Raw genomic sequence first — 7,500 nt, forward strand, 5'->3', positions numbered from 1 at the left:
AGAGAGAGAAAGAAAGATGATCGTCCGATAAACGACGAATATACATTTCGCGAAAAACGGACTGAAGCAAAAATAAAGGGAATTTTTGTGATACGTATCGTTGTGATACAAATTGTTGTTGTAAATTTTTATAAAAAAAAAAGATATATATATATATATACAATTTTTTTTATTTATTTTATTACTGCTGTAAAACGATAATCGTGTGTTATTCGTTAAAATGATAAGACGTTTCCTTTTTCTTCTTCTTCCTCTTGTTCTTCCTTTTTTTTTTTTAGGGTTTCCTTCTTTTTATTTCATTGTTTCTTCTCTCTTTCTCTCTCTCTCTCTCTCTCTCCCTCTCCCTCTCTCTCTTTCTTTGGTTTTTTTTTTATTTTTTATTTTTATCATCGACATTCGTTCCTCGCCTTTAATTAATATCCAATTAATATTCATTCAAGAATATATATATATATATATATAAAACTTACTCTCACCTAACAACCCCCTTACCCACGTCATCCCCCTTTTCCATCCCTTATTGAATATGAACGAGGCGTCGTCGTAGCGTTCTTACTCGTTCAACGAAGTAGAAAAGGACTTTGATGTTTGCTTAAAACCACGACTATAACCCATCAACCTATCACGACCACCCTTCTCTACTTCCTACTCCCCCCATCTCTCTCTCTCTCTCTTTCTCTCCCTCCTTTCGTCCCTTCCTAGCGGCACCATAGCCCCTCAGCCACCCTTATCGCATAAATGAATAGATTCTTTTTCTCGTTTCGCGATAATATTATATAAAGTCGTAATCGATGGAGCGTAGGGGTGAGGAGGGGAAGAAGGATAAAGGGGGAGAGGAGGGGAAGGAGTAGATATCACGCAAGTAAGTCGGCCAAGTTATGTGGATACACTTCGTTTAAGAATAATCGAACGTACACGTACAATTAATCAAGATTAGAAAATTTTCGTAATTAAGGCAAGATACGAGACCCAAAGAGATAGATAGAGAGAGAGAGAGAAAGAGAGAGAGATGGAGTAGGGGGAGGGAGGCGATGGGAGGAAGGGGAGGAGTTGAAAAGTGTTTTACCCGCGTCACGTCGCGTCTCTCCAAGTGTTATTTGTACTTCTAACTGGGCCGACCGAAACTTCGTCAGTTAAGAAGTTGGACCCCGTTATCAAGATTCTCTCGGAACTTGGACGTTACGTTAATTAGACTCGTTCCTGATACCGGTCATCCTTAACTACCACGGCCTATCGTGATTTTACTTAAGAAGAGGGGTTGGGATGGAGGGAGGGAACTATGGGGAAGGGTTACAAAATTTATAATAAGTTTCTACATTTTCCTTAATAAATTTTCCTTAGTTGATTTATCTCTCTCTCTCTCTCTCTATTTATTTATCTATCTATCTATCTATCTATCTATCTCTCTATCTATCTCTCTCTCTCTTTCTTTCTTTCTCTCTTTCTTCGTCCGTCTGTCTCTCTCTCTCTCTCTCTCTCTCTCTCTCTCTCTCTGTCTATCTGTCTATCTGTCTTTTCTCTTGAAATTAATTGAAATTAAATAAAAAAATATACTTCGAGAAGCTCATCGAAGGGTACCTACCTATGTTGGTAGAAAATGAAGGAAGACGAGGATAGACAGAGGAAGAGAGAGAGAGAGAGAGAGAGAGAGAGAGAGGGGCTCGAAGGAGAACAATCTCTAGCAATTTCAGTACGAAATCTGATTACGCGCTGCTTCGCCCGCTTGTAAACTGGATACGTAAAATTAATTACCAAGACGCCACGGAGGCGGTGCCGTCGCGGTTGGTAGCGTGGTGGAAGTGTCGACGTTGGAAGACGACGGTGAAGACGAATAGAGAAAGAGAGAGAGAGAGAGAGTAAGAGGATGAGAAGGAGACTGTGCTGTTGATGATGGTAGTGGTTGAGAAAGACGTTGGTGACTGTTCTGAGAGTTAGGTGAGGTAGTAAGAGCTCCTTTGCTGATGAGAGAGCTTCTCTATCTCTATCTCTCTTTCCTTCGTACAAAGAGAAGGAACATCGGAAGTACGTATATAGAAGAGAGAAAGATAAAGATAGGGAGAGAGAGAGAGAGAGAGAGAGAGAAAGAGAGAGACAAAGTTATATACTGTTAGAAATTATACTGGATAGGAAATGACAGCAGGCCTGGTTCCATGTAATATCTTATTATTACGTAGATTATCATTATCCGTTAATAATAATGACAATTAACAAATGAAAATTAATAATAAGAAACGATTTTATTATTTACAACGATAGATAAGATATTTCTTTAGTATATATATTTATTATTCATACGTCCATTGATTTATTAAACGTAAATTCGTGTTAACTAATAATTTGACGAATTTAATCGAATCGGTTTATCGATCTTACATTATCGCGTGATTATTACGATTTTAATTATATCCAATTTAATTACTTAAATCGTCGTCTACGTCGTATTACGGAGTCGTATATGTAAAAAAAAAAAAGAACGAACGTTCTTTCTTGCTAAAAAAGAAAAGCTACCTTTCTTGTTTCGATCTTTTACTTTCTTCTTTTTTTTTTTTTGTAATTCGCTTTTTTTTTTTTTTTTTTTTTTTTTTTTTTTTTTTTTTTTTAAGTCAACGAGAGAAGAAGGGATCGATTTTACTTAACCAACATGTGGCTTTTCAATTCATATTTAATCTAACGCGTGCGGTTCTACAGTCACGCCGGATCTAAGCACGCTCCGTTTCACTGCATTAGCGGCCGACCGAAAGCATTACGTAGTAATCGCCAGACGCGATCAGACGGCGTTACGTAGTACGTATTTACGTACGTACGTACGTATATATATATATATATATATATGTACGTATATATCTATGTATACATGTAACAACAGGGGAAACAAGCGGTGAGGTGAACCAAGTGGTAATGTACTATTAATATCGTTGAAAACGCAAATTTGCGAATTTAAAGGAAGGAACGCTTTACACGTCGAGCTCGTCGTCGATAGAATATATTTCTTGTAATGCGATTCAAATTATTATCGTAGATCCGTACAATTGGTTCTTCAATTTTCTATTATTTTTTCTTTTTTTTTTTTTTTTTTTTCTTCTCCTTTTCTCAGAAAACTTTTGCATTCATTCGTGAAAAATCAAACGAGAAATTTTTTCTTTGCGAATGACGTAAAAGGGAAAGAAGATAAAAGAAAAGGGACGAAGGAAAAGCTCAGAGAAAAAAAAAAAAAGAAAAAAAAAAAAAAAGAAAATCCATGATCGATCGCCCTTGTCTGAACTGTCTGAGAAATGCAAATTAATATAAAAGAAATATAAAGTTCGAAGAATCGTATTATTTCGATCGAAAATATTTTCAACGGATCCTACTTATCGTCCAATAAATAATTTCCACGATTCAATTCAATTGCAATTTATTATCCGTCCTTTCTTACGGTGATAATTTTTCCTAACGAAACAAAACAGGACGAAGAGAAGAGGAAAGAAAAGAAAAGAAAAGAAGAGAAGAAAAGAGAAGAGAAGAGAAAAGAAGAGAAAAGAAAAGAGAAGAAAAGAAAAGATTTGTAATGAATTGTAAAGTAAAATACATTGATAAGAGAGGGGAGGGGAGAGGGGTTCTTCGTTACAAAGAACAAAAAAAAGAAAAAAAAGAAAAGAAAAAGAAAAAAAAAAAGGAAAAAAAGAAAGGGAAAAGAAAAGAAAAGGAAAAGAAAAGAAAAGAAAAGGAAAAGGAAAAAAGGAAAAAGAAGCTCGGAAAATCGATCACGAAACAATCGTCTTTAACTACGGACGACGGACGTTAATAATGATCGTAAAGATTCACGTAATAGAGATAGGAAGAAAGAAAGGAAGGAAAATCAATTTGGTTTTATCGTAAAAGTAGCCGAAGGTAGAATCAGTTACAACGAGACAAGCCTGATGAATAATCCCGGTACTTTCTTTTCTTTCGAGTTTGCCAACCGTCTATACCCTTGGACTAATTGTTTTCTATACAGTACGGAACTGAAGTACTCCGATTACGAACGAATCCGTTTCGAATGAACATTATCCTCCCGAGGGAAACAAAATGTAAAGACGTTTCTACTACTATTCTCATCAGTGTGAAATCGCATTCGACAAAGGAATAGTTAAAAAGCTGTCTCTCTTTCTCTCTTTCTCTCTCTCTCTCTCTCTCTCTCACACACTCTTTTTGTGAGAAGTAGGTAAAGTTTCAAACAGACTGATTAAAGCGACTTGAATTTTTATGGTATATGTTATGTACACGTTGTATATTTTTTAAGAGAATCTCTCTCTCTCTCTCTCTCTCTCTCGCTTTTTCTCTCTTTATTAAAATGCTCAATAAAAGAAAAAAAAAATGTACGAGAAATTTATTAAACATTTTGTATTTATAAATATATAACGACTCATATTTATATAATATATACGTAAATATATGTGCTCGTGTCAAAACCATTTTCCTTTGTTCGAACGAAGAAAGAGAAAAAAGATATAAGAAAAAAGAAAAACGAAAGGAAAAAAAAAAAAAAAAAGGAACAAAGAGAAGAAAGAATATTAAAACTATTAATAGCTTCGATATTACAATACTTATCGTTCAATACGACATTTGATAACTCTTACGGGCAATAATCTCATTGATATGATAAATTCGCGTTATTGAAATAAAACATAAATATTGTAAATTGATTATCGAAGAAGGAAAATGTGAAGGAAGATTATACGAGAAAAGAATTATTTTTAATTTTTATAAAAAGTAATTAATCGATGAAAAAAAAAAAAAATATATATATATATACATATATATATATATGTATATATAAGAAAGAAAAAAGAATATAAATTTCTCATTTTTTAAAATGATCATACTTTTTCCTTTCGACTGGACTATTGAATTTTCTCTCTCTCTCTCTCTCTCTCTCTCTCATACACACATACACACACACACACATACACACTCTGTTCATTTAACTCAGCAGGAAAAACAAATCGTCGAACGGATCGAAAGCTGTAGTCCATTGTCGTCCATTGTCGAAAAGTGGCTCGCGCGTGCCTTTTCAGTATCCTCTACTACTCTCTCTCTCTCTCTATCTCTCTGTCTCTCTCTCTCTCTCTTTCTCTCTCTTTTTACCTCCTTAACCCCGAACTTCCTATGGCTTTGCTGGCCTAAGATCGTACGATGGTACAAAAGATTCTTTCGAAAAATACGTCAGATCGAACAAAACGAAAGGGCTACTACCTTAAAAGTAGATCAACGCGAGAAGTTCTCTCCTAGTCTGATTCTTCTATGGCGACAAGAATGAACCTCTTTTACTACTAGCTACTCCTCTACCTCCACCCTCCTCTACCCCCTCCCACGGAACAGAGAAATAAAGGTTTAAGAAAGGTCGAGCGAGGGCTGAAAAAAAAAAAGGAGAGAAACAGAAAGAGAGAAAAAACAAGAACCATCCGCTTCTTTCTTTCGAGCTCCTAAGGACGGATGTCCGGCTGAAAAAAGTACAAATAAACATTCTTCTTCTTTCTCTCTTTCTCTCTCTCTCTCTCTCTTTCTCTCTCTCTCTCTCTCTTTCTTTCTTTCTTTGTACGAACAAAACAAAAAAGAAGAAGGAAAAAGAAAAAGAAAAAATAAGAAGAAAAGGAAGATGGAAAGAGTGAGAGAGAGAGAGAGAGAGAGAGAGAGAGAAAGAAAGAAAGAGGGAGACGAAGAACGACAGCGACATTATTTCTTTTTTCCCTTTGGTAGAACCCTACGTAGGGCGATAACACAACGGTTGTTACATACAACTTGACAAGAGCCCTATGGTATATTATATATATTTCTTTCTCTCTCTCTCTCTCTCTCTCTCTCTTTTTTCTTTTTTTTTTCTACACACCCTTCGTTCACTCGTCCGTTCTCTTATCAAAGTACTTCTTTAGAAGATCTATTTATTATTTCTCTTCCTCTTCCCTCCCACCCTCTCTCTCTCTTTCTCTCTACCTCATTCTCTCTCTCTCTCTCTCTCTCTCTCTCTCTCTCTTTTTCTTGGCCTCCTTTTTCACGCTTATCGGTACAATCTTTTCGGTGGACGTCTTCACTCATCCGCGTATAGTAGTAGTAGTAGTTATAGTAGTAGTAGTAGTTTTCCATCCATAGAGACAGATATATCGTTGCATTGTCCTTCCTCTTTTCATATTCAGCTTCTTTTTCCTTATCTCTAATCTTTATGTCTCTCTCTCTCTCTCTCTCTCTCTCTCTTTTTCTTTCTTATCTTTTCGAACAAAATCCTTGATAGCGACTTTATAATATAAAAGATTTATACGTACTTTATTCGAAGAATTTCCGTGGTGCGATTTGAAATGAATATATAATGAAATAGGAAATAATTACGTAGATATAATTACATTCGTCTCGTATATAAAGTAAGTATATAGTTACCTATATACTTACTTTACTCAGTAATTTACACGAACGTAAAATGGATATACTTTGATATATAGTTACTTATAATGTACATAAATGAAATCAAAACTGTTTCAATATTTATTTATATATACACACACACACACACATATATATATATATATATATATGTGTGTGTACATATAGATATACACATATACAAGTAAATAGTCGGAATTAAATAATTATGAATGAAAAAAAAAAAAAAAAAAAAAAAGAAAGAAAAAGAAAAAGAAAAGAAAAAGAAAAAAAAAAGATATTGTACATATAATACGTGAGTAGGTAAATGAAATGAAATAACGTAGAAATAAAATAATTAAAAATAACGTAGATAGAAAATATTTAACAAATGCGAAATGGTTAATGGATCTTTCGTCCGATAAGCAAATATATTTAATTTTATATCGTCACTCTTGAAGGATTCTATCGATCGATCTCAACGAGAGATCTTTTTAAGTGTAACTCGTTAAACCTCCAGAGAAAGAGAAAGAGAGAGAGAGAGAGAGAGAGCGAAAGAGAAACAACAAACTAAAGTTCACTACACGCGTTTCAGAACAAACATCCCGTATCCAAACTGCACTTTTACATTCTCTGATGTTTTCCCCGTGTTACGGAAGAGCGGAAAAACAAGGCCGCCGTGTCGCGTCCTCCCGCCATTGCTCGTCCAAAGGAAGAAACTTTTTGTTTATATCGAGTTTATTCGTGTACTTTGCCAAATGGCCAGTACTCTATATATATATATATATATATTACTCTCTCTCTCTCTCTCTAACGTCTACGTGACAACCTACGTGAACATTCTTTTTCATGACTGGACCAAAACTAAAGTGACGTTAATACTATACTTCGTATCCGTCAAACAAATGTACGTACGTACGTACAAGCATGCCAGCATGTTCTACTTTTATAACGGCTTAACGTATTCGAGTTTTTCCTTTGGAAAGAAACAAAAGAAAAAAAGAAAAAAAAAAAAGAAGAAAAAAAAGAAGAAGAAAAAGAAAAGGAAAGAAAGAGGAGAAAAAAGTCAGACAGATCGTTCATCCTCTCCTCCTCTCTCTCTCTCTCTCTCTCTCTCTTTCTCTCTCA

General features: G+C 34.8%; 1 protein-coding gene across 8 annotated transcripts in view; it reads left to right on the forward strand.

The window, feature by feature from the left end:
- The window catches only part of Lar (tyrosine-protein phosphatase Lar), a 494,163-nt gene that overhangs the window by 408,948 nt on the left and 77,715 nt on the right, over positions 1–7,500 (forward strand). The gene's annotated exons all lie outside the window — the stretch shown is intronic.

This window comes from Vespa mandarinia, chromosome 11 (genome assembly GCF_050613455.1).
Source record: "Vespa mandarinia isolate Hongniang chromosome 11, ASM5061345v1, whole genome shotgun sequence".
Classification (NCBI taxonomy): Eukaryota; Metazoa; Arthropoda; class Insecta; order Hymenoptera; family Vespidae; genus Vespa; species Vespa mandarinia.